The sequence below is a fragment of the Phasianus colchicus genome, chromosome 5 (assembly GCF_987193195.1).
Source record: "Phasianus colchicus chromosome 5, bPhaCol1.hap1.1, whole genome shotgun sequence".
Lineage (NCBI taxonomy): Eukaryota > Metazoa > Chordata > Aves > Galliformes > Phasianidae > Phasianus > Phasianus colchicus.
In genome coordinates this window covers 21525880-21540834 of record NC_143440.1, presented here as the reverse complement: position 1 = coordinate 21540834, position 14955 = coordinate 21525880, and the positions used below count along the sequence as shown (strand labels likewise).

The window sequence follows — 14955 nt, the reverse complement described above, 5'->3', positions numbered from 1 at the left end:
TAGTTATTAGCAGTTATCTTGTAGGATGGTTAAAATTCTCTTGTAAGGCCTATAGGAATTAAATTCTTTAGATTTCTGTCCCCAGGCTCTGCAAAAAGTATTGCCAGGCTTCTAAAGAGTTTATTATCATCAAAGCCACTGTGTATGTCTCAGTATATTTCATAACAGGCTATTGTTCAGTACACTCTATTGGCAGAGTTTTTGGAATGGGGAGGAGATGAATTAAAAAGAGAAATAAAAAATAAAAAGAATAAAAATAATACTAAGAAGACAACTTAAAAAGAAAAGATGGCTTCTAATTCAATTAAAATTAATTTTCTACAGCAAACCCTATGTATTTTGTCATTGTCTACTCCTTAAATTACAGACATATCAGGTGGTCAAAGGAATAATCAACAGCAAATAAGTGTTTCTATTTCATTCATAATTACAAAAGGGCATTTTACAAGTTCAGTTTGCAGGGGTGCAACCATTTTATTTATTGCTTTTTCATACTACATAAGTCAGTGGTTCTAATGAACCAAATATGGCTGTAGTGATTAACTGAGATTAGCTTTTTTTTTTTTTTTTTTTCACTCTGACCTTTTAGAAAAAAAAGACAATGTAACTCTATGATCTTGAGACAGGAAGCTACTCTGCTGATATTCAAGATCAAATCAGTGTCAGATCTGGCTGCATAATATCCCCCAGCATCTTTCAGCAGCAAGATGTAAATTTATAACCTTTAGTATTGCAACAAAACTTCTGCTACGTGTATTGCAGGAAAAACTTGGTCAGTTGTGCTATAGGAATATCTTCTTCATGTAAGAGTTGAAGCTAATTGCAAATGCAGCACATACCACTCAAGTTCCCTGTCGATGAAAGTAGGTAAATAAAATCATAGAGTCTTACAACCATAAAATTATAGAATCATAGATTCACAGAAAGGCTTGGAAGGGATCTTTAAGATCATCTAGTTTCAACTCTTCTTCCTTAAGTAGGGTTGCCCCCACCAGAGCGGGCTGCCCAGGACCCCATTCAACATGGCTTTGAATGCCTCCAGGGATCAGGTATCCACAGTTTCTTTGGACAACCTGAAATAATCCCTAAACCGCTACAGAAGACAAGTTTTAATTCTAGTTGGACATACAAATTACTACTGTGTCCAACTTGCCAAAAGTGTATGATGATGTTTTAATTGTATTGGGAAGATGTATTTTATAATTGCAAACTAAAACTTGAATTATATTTCATTTGTCCTGAAAGTGCTTATCCTCCAATCACCCAGATGGGAAGCAGGGACCACAAGGTGACTTGGCTGACCAGTCATTCACTTCATACTGTATTTTGAAGATCAGGGTCATATTCTTCTGAGCAAGAGAAGAGAAACCTGTTTATTTGATTAATGCTAACCTACATGCCTTTTCCTGTCCCTTGTTATAGCCATACTGCATCTGCATCACAACACCAGCAGTTCATATGGCATCATTATATATTGGTTGAAAAATACTGAGTGAAGCATTAGAAATATGGGAATGATCTTGGCTCACAGGTCAGTATGTGAGGTACCTGTTTTATATTTTCAGTTTTACTCCTTATATTTACTCCTGTACCACCATTGCCCTGAGTTCTAAAGAATTCTAAGGTCTAAATATATGTTATGTTAACTAGACTGTGCTTTTAGATTTCCCTTTAGTTACTGGTGAACGTATAACTTTATTATGCTCTTTGTCTGAAGAGGAGAAGATGGACTTTTAGTGTCCATTTCTCCTGACTTTAAGCAAAACTTGAACTTTAATTATGGATCAATTCTCCTGCCATCAGAAATACTTTCCCCTAATAATCCAGTCAGTGATACTCCTGTACGCTTTCACTTGAGAGCTACGGAGCTAATTATATAATATATATAATAGCTACATTAGCTATTAGATCTATTAAAAAAAAAAAACAAAAAACAAAACATTTTAACATTTTTTTTTAAAGTAAATTTACATATACTTTTTGCTAACTCTAGATTTCACTACACCTTATCTGAACAGTATAAATTTTAATTTTTATTACTGTTGGATAATCACACATAAATGTTGGTTTTAAAATTCTTTTCCTTCTTATGTATAGTTAAAAAAACAGCTGGGCTATAGCATCAACATCTTTTTTATACAGTTTTTCTCTACTATCATGAGGCCCTCATGCTTGTCTCAAAGCTCAGTCTTAAAACAAAACGAAGTCCTCATGACATAAAGTAATTAAAGCTTTAATTTGTCATAAGTCTTTTTGGTGTTTGAGGAAAAAATGGAAACAAACCTTTCATCTAATATTATATAATTGTCCACAGAGTTGCTCAAGTAATAAAGTTTGTGTAGGTATGCATGAGTCTTCCTTATGTTTCTGTATGCTATGCTTAATCTCTGCGAAGCTACATACAGTAGTACATACATACTCATCTTTTTTCATAGCATGTTTAACTCTACAAAACAAAAAAGGAGATCATTAACAGCATTAAGGTTGGAGGCAGCCTGGGCTGCAGTGACCATGCCCTGGTCAAGTTTGTGATCTCGAGGGATGTGGGCCTGGCAAAGAGTGGGGTCAGGACCCTGAACTTCAGAAGAGCAAACTTTAAGCTGTTTAATGGATTGTTGTCCAAGATCCCCTGGGATGCTGTCCTTAAAGACCAGGATGTTGATGAGAGCTGGCTACTCTTCAAGGATGCCTTTCTGAGAGCACAAGAGCTCTCCATACCTCTGAATAAGAAAGCAGGCAGAGGAGGTAGGAAACTGGCATGGCTTGACAAGGACCTGCTGAGCACACTGAGGGCAAAAAAGGTGCGTACAAGCTCTGGGAAACAAGGGCGTGTCACCTGGGAAGAATACAGGGATGCCTTCCAGACTTGCAGACGTGGGATAAGGAAAGCCAAGGCACAGGCAGAACTGAACTTGTTGAGGGATGTGAAAAACAATACGAAGACATTCTGCCGGTACATTGGCCAGAAGAGACAGGCCAAAGTGAGTGTACCTCCTTTGATAAATGTAAAAGGAAAACTGGCTTCAATGGACAAAGAGAAGGCTGAGGTACTGAATGAGTTCTTTGCCTTGGTCTTCATTGGTGACCAGGATTCTAATATTTCTCACACCCCTGAGCCCTGCATCCCTAAACCTCTAGGTAGGGACTGGGGCAGTAAATCCCTTCCCACTATAATGGCAGAGCGAGTACTAGACTGCCTCATGAGTCTGAATGCGTACAAGTCTATGGGGCCAGATGGCATGTTCCAAGATCTGAAAGAGCTGGCTGAGGAGTTTGCTAAGCCACTCTCCATCATATTTGAAAAGTCGTGGCTGTCAGGTCAGGTCCTGGATGACTGGAGGAAGAGTCACATCATTCCCATTTACAAGAAAGTGAGCAAGGGGACCTGGGGAACTATAGGCTGGTGAGTCTCACCTCTGTGCCTGGGAAGATCATGGAACAGAACCTTCTGAATGGCATGCTTGATCACATAAGGAATGTGATCCAAGACAGCCAGCACGGCTTCACCAGGGGAAGTCATGCTTGACCAATCTGGTGACCTTCTATGATGGAATGACGGCATTGGTGGACAAAGGAAGGTGACCCATGTCAATTTACCTGGACTTGAGCAAGGCCTTTGACATGGTCCCCCACCACATCCTTATCTCCAAATTGGAGGGATGTGAATTTGATGGTGAACCACTTGATGGATAAGAAATTGGTTGAAAAGCAGCAGACAGAAAGAGGTGATTAATGGTTCTGTGTCCAAGTGGAGGCCAGTAGTGAGCAGTGTTCCCCATGGGCCTGTCTTGGGACCAATGCTCTTTAACATCTTTATCAATGACATCGATGATGGAATCGAGTGCACCCTCAGCAAGTTTGCTGATGACACCAAGCTGAGTGGTGCAGTTGACATGGTGGAAGGAAGGGATGCCATTCAGAGGGACCTCAACAGACTTGAAAGATGGGCCTGGGTGAACCTAGTGAGGTTCAACACGACAAAGTGCAGAGTTTTGCACTTGGGCCAGTGGAATCCCAGGCATTTATACAGACTGGAAGGAGCAGTCCTTGAGAGTAACCCTGCAGAGAAGGAGCTGGGGGTCCTGATGGATGAAAAACTTAACATGAGCTAGCAGTGTGCTCTTGCAGCTTGGAAAGCAAATGGTATCCTGGGCTCCATCAGAAGAGGGGTGGCCAGCAGGGACAGGAAGTCATTGTACCTCTCTACTCTGTTCTTGTGAGGCCCCATCTGGAGTACTGTGTCCAAATCTGTAGAAAGACAGCTGTTGGAGAGGGTCCAGAGAGATGATCAGGTGCTGGAGCACCTCCTGCGGCAAGGGGGTTGGAGATTCATGATCCTTGAGGTCCTGTCCAACCCTGGCCATTCTGTGATTCTGCGAAAACTGATTGTTAGCATTGCTGAGATACAACAAGTGCAAATTATGCATGTAGGCAAGTATACAGCAAAAAAGAAATCTCTTAAAGAATGACTTGTTTGGGCAGAGGCCATTTACTACAGCAAACTCCCATTTTGTATACATCTTGGAAAATAAATTTCAGACCTTCAATCACCTTTAGAGTAATTCTGAAGTACAGTTTCTTTGCAAAGGGTTTTTAAAATTTCCAGATTTTGTAACCAGCTGCTTTTAATAACAGAATAACAGGAATAGTAAAATCTATTAGCTTATACTTGCCTTCGTATGAATAAGAAAGTAATCAAATATCAAACAGTATGGATGCTGTTTTATAATACAGTCCTGATAGTTTTATACACTTGGTTCTAACTCAGTTGGAGTTTGACCAGGCCTCATTAAGATAATATATTCAAGGTAATGGAAGCGTATGACCTTCTCCAGTATTCTTTGTTAACTTGTGTTTAAGATTCATCTGTATCTCTAAACAGAAAGGCGCTATTTTTGCTTATTGTATAAGAGAATGGGCTATTTGTAAGGAGTATGGCATTTGCTCAAAGGGACAAATGACAAGCAACAATGTAATAGAAATATGAAGAAACAATCATCCCAAGTTCCCTTTTGAAATGCTCTTAATCATTTCATTGGTAAATGACATAAGTTATCCTTGAGTGAACTGACCAGACAAATAGGGAAGATAAAGTGATTCATTTATTTTCTACAGTTCAAAACAATTGAACATTTAGTACCTGATTGTGAAAGGAAACTTAAGGCAGACTTAATATTACCTAGGTGACAACATTTGTCAGACAAAAAAAAAAAAACAAAAAAAAAACCTAGGCTTGAACTTTGAATATTGATCCTGAATTTATTAGTTCTTTATGGTATGTCTTTGGCAGGTCATAATTTATCATCAAAGGAGTAAAAAAAAAATTGGAACATTAATATCATGTGCTACTTAATATCTTTATTCGAGAGAAAATATTTAAAAATTAATCTTTTTTTTTTTTTTTTTTTTAGACAAGTATTTCACTAACTGTGAAGAAAGATATGTGGTTATCCTTTTTTACTGTTTAAGTGTAAGTCAGTTAATCCTCAGTTGTCTGTTACCAGCACTTGGATAGAAATTCAAGATGAGGAGTTTGATAAGCTAAATGGATGCAGTGAGACAGATCTTGTACCAGTGAAGGTATGCTGAATTATATAAGCTGTGGATATGATCTGTAAATTTGATTTTTGATAGCAGATAGTATTACAGCACAGTCAGGATTTTCTACAGGCAATCTTCATGCTATATTTGTAAGATGGAAGGTCTTCACAAGGTCTCTCCCTGGGACACTTCATATAAAAGTCTGGGAGAAAGGAGTGAATGCCACAACTAATCAGTAGTGATCCCTTTGGAGTCTGTCTCCACCTATAAAACTGATGTCCATGGTATATGGAGTAAAATTAAGAGAAAGCCGTAAATTAAGTCAGCTATTATTTCTTGTAGTTTGGATGAGAATTATAGCAAATCTGTGTTCAAAATCCTTGAATCAATAATAAGAAAAACAGATTTTCAAAAAGAGGACTGTAGTAGCTTCATACCAACTTTCAGGTGTACTGTCTGCTGTGTTGTCTGTTCAGCTGTCTCTAATGAAGTTATTTCTCTTACTCCCCAGTATGTTCTTACTTTGCCTTTCAGTAAAAATTGGGAGATAAGAATAGTGAAGTGCAATTGAATTTAGTCTAGTAAGTGTCTTTCTTGCTCGTAAGTACTGCTTGTTAAATTTTATTTTGAAAAATGAAGCTGTATTTAGTGTATATGTGAGGGATCCTAGTGAGAAGAAAAGCACCCCAAACCATTAAAAGAAAAAAAAAAAAAGTGCTCTTTTTGCTGCTGTATAATTTTAAAGCTATTTAGCAATTTGTACTATATTTAAGGAAAAAAAAGGTTGCTGACAACTTGGACACCAGACTGAAAGTAAAATGAAATTTTTTTAAGGAGGATTTTATACCCTTTAAGAAAGAAAAATAAAATTTGCAAGTTCCTAGCAGACCCTTAATTAAATTGGAATGTTGCTATGCTACCTTAATACGTTAGGGAGAAACTATTAAGGCTGTTTGCTGACTGCAGTATACTGCAGGTTATATTGTTAAGCTTGTTTGTGGAGCAGAAGCAAGCTCTACCACCATAAATAACTTTAATGAGTGATGGTAGGATACAGCTTTGCTCTCTTGTACTTGTTACCTACATAGAGGACTTTACACCCCAGTACTTGCCGCTGTCTGCAGTCTAAACAGCAGATATCAAATTTTTATAGTTCTCACCAAATGATGGCTGCTCTCTTGCAGCATCTGCCTTCACTTTTAAGAGAAGAGAAGATAATAAATGGCTAACTCTTTCACTAGAAATCTGTCATGTCCTGGCTTACTCAAGACAGATGTCAAGAATGAGAGATTTTCTAGTGCATCCTTCTGCAAGTACTGTTAGATAGATTGTCAATATGCATAAGTTACTGTTGACTGAAGGTCACAGAATGGTGGTCTCCTCACACTGGATACCCAGCTTTCTGGATGAACTGAAAAAAAGGTCTACTGCAACTATTGAGCAAAATGGAGAGCTTCAAGAAGCTGTTGTAAGAACTCCATAAAAGCAGATTGTTCTTCCAAGCTAATCCTACGTCAGTGCTCTGGTGCTGTACTAACACAAGTGCTCCTCTTTAGTATGACACAAGCGAATGAGTCAAACCATCTGTCAACGGTTTACGGGCTGGTTTGGCCTGGTTCTGTGACCAGCGGGGTGGAGGGATCCGCAGATCCGCACCTCCGGAAAAGGGAAACAGGGGACCCAAAATAATTGAAAACAGCGGCAACGATCTGAGGTGAAACAAACTAATTTACTAAATATAGTATCAGCAAAATATAATGAGAGAGAGGGAGTGTGTGCAAAAGGTGGATAGGTCTCACCACAACGATGAGGTGAGAAGTGCAGTCCAGTTGAGCCGATGAAGAAAAGCAGACGGAGAAGAGCAGATGGAGAAGCACAGGTGAAGAAGAGCAGGCGAAGAAGAGAACATCAAGTGACCTTGCCGGGAGTTGCATCTCCTTTCTGACCGCAAAGCCCCCTGGGGAATGTAGTTGTTGTTCTCCTCCAGACAGGCACCTGGAACTTGAGCATCCACAGTCAAACCCCCAGTGCATTACATGATGTTATGATGTGGAATACTGATAACCAAAAATCATAAAACCATGGCGCCATCTTTCCAAAAAACAGTTTCTAAAACAGTTGGAAAGTTCACCATAATACAGTAGGTCAAATTTGAACAGATATATAGTTCACACTGTGCCTTCAGTCTGAATTGAAGGCAGCAGTCTTCACATGGTATACTGCAAAAAAGCCTCTGTTTCTCTCCAGAAATAGCTTAATTTAAGTGGAGAATAAGGTAATTCTGATATACTACATATGTTACCTGTCAGTTTAGAACTTAAAGCTCACAAGCAAACTTCTAAAGTATTAATGTAATATAAGTATAGATACTTCTAGATAAAAGTACAACTGTAGTATAAGCGTAAGCCATTACCATCTATTAGTCACTATAAAGCCTCCTAAATTTAATGTACACCAGACATAACATATTATAAATGCTGAAGATAAGGACCTCTCTTGATTCATCACAGGCAATGCTTGCTGTTTTCAGTTCACAGCTACCATTGCAACTCTGTATTTTATGGTGGGAAGGTACAAAAAGAAATGAAAGGAAATGACTCATTATTTAAAAAAAAAAAAAAAAAAAAGGTATTGTTTTGGTGTGTCTTGTGGTTTTGATTGCTTGTTTTAAAGAATTAAAACTGAATCCAGTCTTTACCATACTTTCAGCATTTCAGCAATTGGAAAGCAGATCATCTTCATTATGCACTAAAAAAACCAAAAACATTTGTCTTATTTTTATCTTTTGATGCTTGTTTTATAAAAGCTGCATTTTCTTAACCATTAGCTGTCTAAAACTCCTGATATTCCTCACAAGTAAGTGGATTGTTTAGAGGATAAGGTTCAAAACTTATCTGGACTAAAAATAATTCTGTTTTTGTTGAATTGAATGGAGTAATGCCAATTCAATGGAGAACTAGAATAAATTCAGTCAATTTCTGTAGAATTACATAGAAAAATATTGCATTCACCTTTCTGGAGTGGAAAGAATTTATAAAGAAACCACAGAAACATCTTTTCTTTCTTCCTTTTTTTTCCTCCTCAGAGGCATAGAGGAGATCGCATTAAAAAAAAAAAAAAAAAGTTTCCATCATCATCTCTCTGACAGTCATAGCTCAGGTTTCAATCTGTGACTGCAGTATTAGAGGAAGTTCTATGCATGTTCTTTATCTCTGATATTTAGCCAGTCTTCTGTCTTCACTGAAATCCTTCTGAGATTTAGATTCCAATCTAGAAATCGGGGCTAATACAAGAGATCTCTGTGCTTCTGTGAAGTTCCACTGTGAGATGTAACTTGCTGTAATCTTCACTGGTTCTACTTGCTGCTATTATATCTTGACAGTTCTTGAGCTTTCAATAGTAAAGAGCATATGGACAGCAATATGAGTGCAGAAATGAAGATATTTTCCCCAGGTTACTTGGATTGAGGTTTTAAAATCATTCTTGCAGTTCAATCAGATATTGGCAACCAATTGTGGTAATAGCCACTGTTAGGCACACTTGTGGATATAGTTGGAAATACCAGGTAAGTAGTAAAAGATTCATGTACTTGCTTACAGGTACACGAAAGCTTCCAGACTAAGTGGCCCACTATCTGATACAAGTCTGTAATGCAGAAAAATGCTGGGGATATATACACTGTACAGTGTCAGTATTTCAATGCAATGTTAGCACTTACATTGTTTAGCACTTTGTCATTGTTCTTTTTAGCCTGTAACCACACGGAGCTGGTGTGAAGTACACTGCTCTGATGATACCAGAAATCTTCAGCAGCATACTTTCGGAAGCAGGTTTGGAATCTATTATCAATGTATTTGTCTTCTTGAAGTATTTCAGTGGTCCTTAATAATGACAGTCTGAAAATATATTTAGTGTATTTATCTTCACACATTGTTCTGCAATAGCGAACGTAGGTAAGAATCCAGAAAACAGTTATCAGCCAGAGAGATCTGGATACAGCAATATTTTTGTCATTCAGCTGTATTTCTGATGTACTCACTCTGGAGCAATAATTAGAAGTTAAAACAGAAAACACTTTTTCCTGGTAGGAATAATTTAGAAATAATTCTGAACTATATTTAGTAAAGAATATTAGGTATACCTATGTATGCATAAACAAATTCAAGTATTGATGTGCAAGCTTCCATATTGATATTGACTTTAACTACATGACTAGATGATGTTTTTCTCATAGGAGCTCCGTGTCTCTCAGTATACAAAATGAAAAAGCAACCTAAATTTCGCACTTGTATATTTATCAGTAATATGTTCTTTTTTGTTACTATTTGTTACTATAAGGATGTCAGCTGCTTCAAAGCTGCCTAGAGTATGTATGTTTTCGGCAATTATTGTATAGGCACATCCCTTGCACAGAACATTGCATCTGTAAATAGTTAAGAATTTACCAAGTTGTATGAAACTGAGAACAGCATTTTACAATGGCAGATATTGAAGATCCTTAGTAATAGGTGGTATCAGCACTGTCTCTGATTATAGAATGCTTGGGTTGGAGGGGACTTCAAAAATCGTCTATACAAGTCAGTGTAGAAATTCAAAGTTTTACTACAAACAAGCATACTTATATCCTTGGATAACACCAATTATCAAATGTATTCTGCTTTGCACAGACATTTTTCATATTTCTTTTGAACCTTGGATTCCTCGCTTGCTTTAAAACATCTTTAAAGTAGCAGAATAATTGCTTGGAATCTTTTAATAATCCAATCTGTTAATATCTTGACATTTTATAATATTAAATGACTTTTGTTTCAAAGCATGCTGTCACACGCATGAACTTTGCCATTTTAGCTAGCTCAGTTACTGCTTTTCCTCTTACTTTATTACTTTAATTAAATGAAAATTAAATTTCCATCACACTAAAAATCTATCCTAAAAGTATGACATCAAAGTCCAAGTGCTTACATTAGTAGTCTGCAGCTGGCTTGGTGTACCAAATTCTTATTCTCATATGAGATAGAGTCCTGACTGGTGAAATCAAAAGCTCCGATTGATTTCTGTAGGAATCAGTTTTTACCATGGTTATCCCTCATAGATCTTGTTTAAGTGGAAGTCTGTGGTCAACCCATGAATTTAGAATACTGTATCGGTACTTCAGAATCTGAATCGGTAGGAGGAAATTTTACCATTTACCATTCTCCCATTTTGTTTAACTATGTGTTTGCTCCAAAAGTAACGTCTCCTATTTATTTTCATGGAAACAACAACAAAGAACACAATAACACTGTTTGATAAAGCCAATTCTCATCTACAAAACACTATTTTCCAACACAGTCACCACTATTAGTTATACATTATTGACAGTGGAAAACAGGAGCCTGCATGCCACACTTGTAAAAAGCTGCACCAGTGAAGGTGACTCACTATCACTGTTGCCACTGCTGAAACACCATGCGCCATCTCACTGTGCTCACATCCACTGTTTGGTCTCCATAAACATTGTCATGGTTTTGTGATTTTTGGTTTTCGGTATTCCACATCATAACATCATGTAGGGCAGTGGGAGTTTAACTGTTAATGCTCAAGCTCAGGGTACCTGCCTGGAAGAGAAGAACTACATTCCCCAGGGGACTCTCACAGAGAGTCTCAAGATATAACTCCTGGCAAGGTCACCTGATGCGCTCTTCTTTGCCTGCTTTTCGTTGACGCTCCTTCCTTTTCTCCCTGCTGCTCAACTGGACTGCGCATCTCACTTCAGCGTTGTGGTGAGGTCTATCCACCTTTTGGACATTCTCTCTCTCATTATATTTGATTTATTAGCTTCAAATTTAATTATATTGTATTAGTTATCTTGCATTCCAATAATATATTTAGTAAATTAGTTTGTTTCTCCTCAGATCGTTGCCACTGTTTCTAATTATTTTGGGGTCCCCTGTTCCCTTTTTCCAGAGGCACGGATCTGCAGATCCCTCCGCCCCGCTAGCCATGGAACAGGGCCAAACCAGCCCGTAAACCGTTGACAAACATACAATAAGCGTCAGTGAATGTCAGCAGGTGCAATTTTTTCCATGTGGAAGAACTCAGTGACACACCTTTGCTTCATACGCACTTCCATGTCAGACACCATCTTGTCTGACTGCCCCTCTGCTTTTGTTGTCATGTGACAACAAAATGGAAAAAATGGTGGTGGTAAGGTTCAATCTCTACAGCCATACTACCGGCGTCTGCCTGACATCATGGGCCAACATTTCTATGGCAGGAATTTTCTTTAAGGTTCTTTCAATCATTTATATTTAAAAACTAGTTCAGAGCTTGCCAAAACCCCCTCTGACTTAAAGTTTATATGAAAGATTTCCACAGCCAAGAATCTGAAGATCATAGCACATATATTGGAGTGTCTTGGCAAGAGTAAGCTTTGGAGATATTACACAGGGAACTGAAAACAGTACATCCCCAGTAGTCCTTGCCTATTCCCACTGTAGGAAGGACTGAGCTGAGTCTCAGGGTATCCAGTGTTACCAGCATCTGTGGCCTGTTCTCTAGGTTGAAAAGAACAATTCTCCTGAGATATCCAATGAGTTTCAAGTAGGAATTCATGATGTATATTATGAACTACTTATATTATCAACTACTAGTGGCAGATAATTATAATGCTACTTATCTATCTGAATGCAGTTCTTCTGTCGGAGGAAAAGAAAGAAGCTGCAGTGAGGTGGGTGTCAGTCTCTTTTCTCCGGTGGCAAGGGATAGGATGCAGAGAAATGGCTTTGAGTTATTCCAGGGGAGGTTTAGATTGAATATTGGAAAGAATTTCTTCATGGAAAGGATGGTAGGCATTGGAACAGGGAGGTGAAGGAGTCCCCATTCCTGGAGGCAATTAAGAGACATGTGGATATGGCACTTAGGGGCATAATTTTTTGTAGTTTACTTGTAGTGTTAGGTAAATGGTTGGTCTTGACAATCTTAAAGGTCTTTTCCAACCTAAATGATTCTGTGATTTTGATATGCAGATGAAAACATCAAATATAAGATATTTAATGCATTTCTGGAAGGTGTACCAATATTATGATAAGAATAATACAGGAATCTGCAGAATAGGACAGAACAATTTCTAATATTTAATCCAATTTAGTTTTAAATGTCATAGCATGTTGGTTTTCTAAAGGTTGAGTAGGACACACTTCAGTGTGTACATAAAGTCCACATTTGAATGGAAATGTGATACAGGAGATCTGGCTCCCAGTCCTACCTTTGCTGCTGACAACTTTCATTCCAGCATATCCTCTTAGTCCCCTGTGTTGTGCTGGGAGCAAAGTTCATCCATGCTCCACTCACATGCAAACTCTCTTGTGCTTTTGAGGCTAGGCTGGAGCAGCACTGTGAGGCATCTTAGTTTAGGGCCAGTAACAAAGAGCTAATTTGTGGTTATTTTTTGGAGCAAGACACAATATATCTAGTCAGCATGTAGTGTGAAGCTCATGTTTTCAAATTATCTTGCAGATACATGCTAAATTTTGCTAACCACTTTAATGCATTAATTCATCAGTTTATTCAGTCCTGAACTAGAATATAACCTCTCTCTTTTTTCAGAGGTCTTGTGAGGATGTATTTAGGTTCAATGCTTTATTAAATCAATCCAGTCAATGGTGGATGGTTGCCAAATCTTCCAATGGGTGCAGAAGGCTCTGTAGCCCCTACATTCATGCAACTCCCAACAACAGAAATATCAGGTCAAAGTTTGTCGTAGAGACCTAGGAAGATACTTGTAGGTAATTGTTATAGTCCCCCTGAGTCATCACATAGTTTCACTCTTAATTTTATTTCACTAGCTGCCGCCTAAATTGAGTCATTTTTCCCACTTGTAATATTCAAAGGTGTACAAATAGTGTATGCAAGAGCACCTGTGACCTATTCATTGCCCAACAGTGATAGATTTGGTAATAATGTGCTTGCTATTCTGGCTGTGCTGCACTTTGGTAAAATCTAAGGTTTAATTGAAATACACCCTGACCTTGGTTTTGATCATGGGGCATAGAATGGACATAATTGCTATGAATCTACTGAGAGATATTATGGCAAAATGTCATATTGGTAATTTTGGCTACTCACACCCTTTTGGGGAAAAAAAAACCACACAGAAAAAACAGTTGAACCTAAATTCTCAGTGAAAAACGTGTGGCAGATTCATAAAAGTCCTAAAACAAGCAATTTTCCAAAAAATTAACTTCTTACAATTCTCTGTACCTATTTTTTTTTTTTCTCTCAAAATGCTCTCACAGTAAGATAATTGCATTGCCCCTAACAGTTTCGTATCCCTTCATAATTAAATAAACAGCTTGTAAATTGCAGACCACAAAATGCCTGTGTTCTACTCTTACCTTAAGGGGTTTCCATAGTTACCAAGGACAAGAAATTTGACCATCAGTTGCCAGACTCGAGGCTATTCACAGCCATAACTTTTTATTTTCTGTCTCTTTTTCACTTTGTCTCTATGTTTATTAACAGAATGAGGGAGTAATTTGGACTCAGTTAGCCACTACAAATGCAGTGATGTAAAATGGACTCTGGTGCTTTAGTGTGTTAGCTGGATGTGTTTCTCCCAGGTCTTTTGGAATAATGCATGCTAGCAATACAGTCTATAGTTACCAAGGTTATGAAATACTTCTCCAGCACTTCTCCAGCTCAGTATCAAATAATTCATGTCTTAAAATAGGAAAGCATCTTTCTTAACACAGTGTTACAGCATAGATGGATTTAGGCAGATGTGTGTTCTAATTGATACAAAAAAAAAAAAAAAAAAAAAAAAAAGCATTAATGCAGACTTTGCATTGCTACTTTACAATAATTTGCTTTTATCATTCAGTTCCCTCCGTTTCGCGTATTACAAAATGTGCTTGGAAAAACTGCACTTTTTAAAGCACAAACACCATTCCTTATACTAGTGAAGTAGACAGTCCTCTGATCTGCTTATCTCAAAAAAGTCTTAATTTTTTTCTAAATTAATTCAATTTTTACCAGAGCATCCCTGTTGCCAATGCATAGAAAGTACTGCTAATCCACAAATATATTATATTTTTATCAAATCAAAATATTTCTATCTCCTAGATTATGTTAGCTCCTGAGGTTAAGAACTCAGTAATGATCAAAGGATGTTTTGTTTTAGAGGAAGAAATATCCACCATAAGCATATTCAGTAAATTAATATATATATTGTAATTTAGAAAAGAATGTTAAGTGCTATTGGTTTTGGCTTTAAAATCTGAACTTGCATTTCATAAGAGTTGGATGAAACTTTCGTAAGGACAAATATATAATCTAATATCCGTTTCTTCTATTTGATCTTCCTTGTTCTGGTAGCATATGCATGCAGTTGTGAGAGCATTGTTAGACTATGTGGTGTTTTGATCTGACATTTCC

The 14955-nt window shown here is 37.6% G+C and overlaps 1 protein-coding gene across 2 annotated transcripts in view; it reads left to right on the top strand.

The window, feature by feature from the left end:
- Positions 1 to 14955, top strand: part of LRRC4C (leucine rich repeat containing 4C) — a 97747-nt gene that overhangs the window by 72717 nt on the left and 10075 nt on the right. The window contains exons 6-7 of one of the 2 annotated variants that reach the window (XM_090140813.1): positions 1423 to 1531; positions 5412 to 5580. The exons of the other annotated variant lie outside the window; for it this stretch is intronic. The gene's annotated coding sequence lies outside the window, so the exon portion shown is untranslated. The remainder of the gene's footprint in view (positions 1 to 1422; positions 1532 to 5411; positions 5581 to 14955) is intronic. 2 annotated transcript variants of the gene reach the window in all.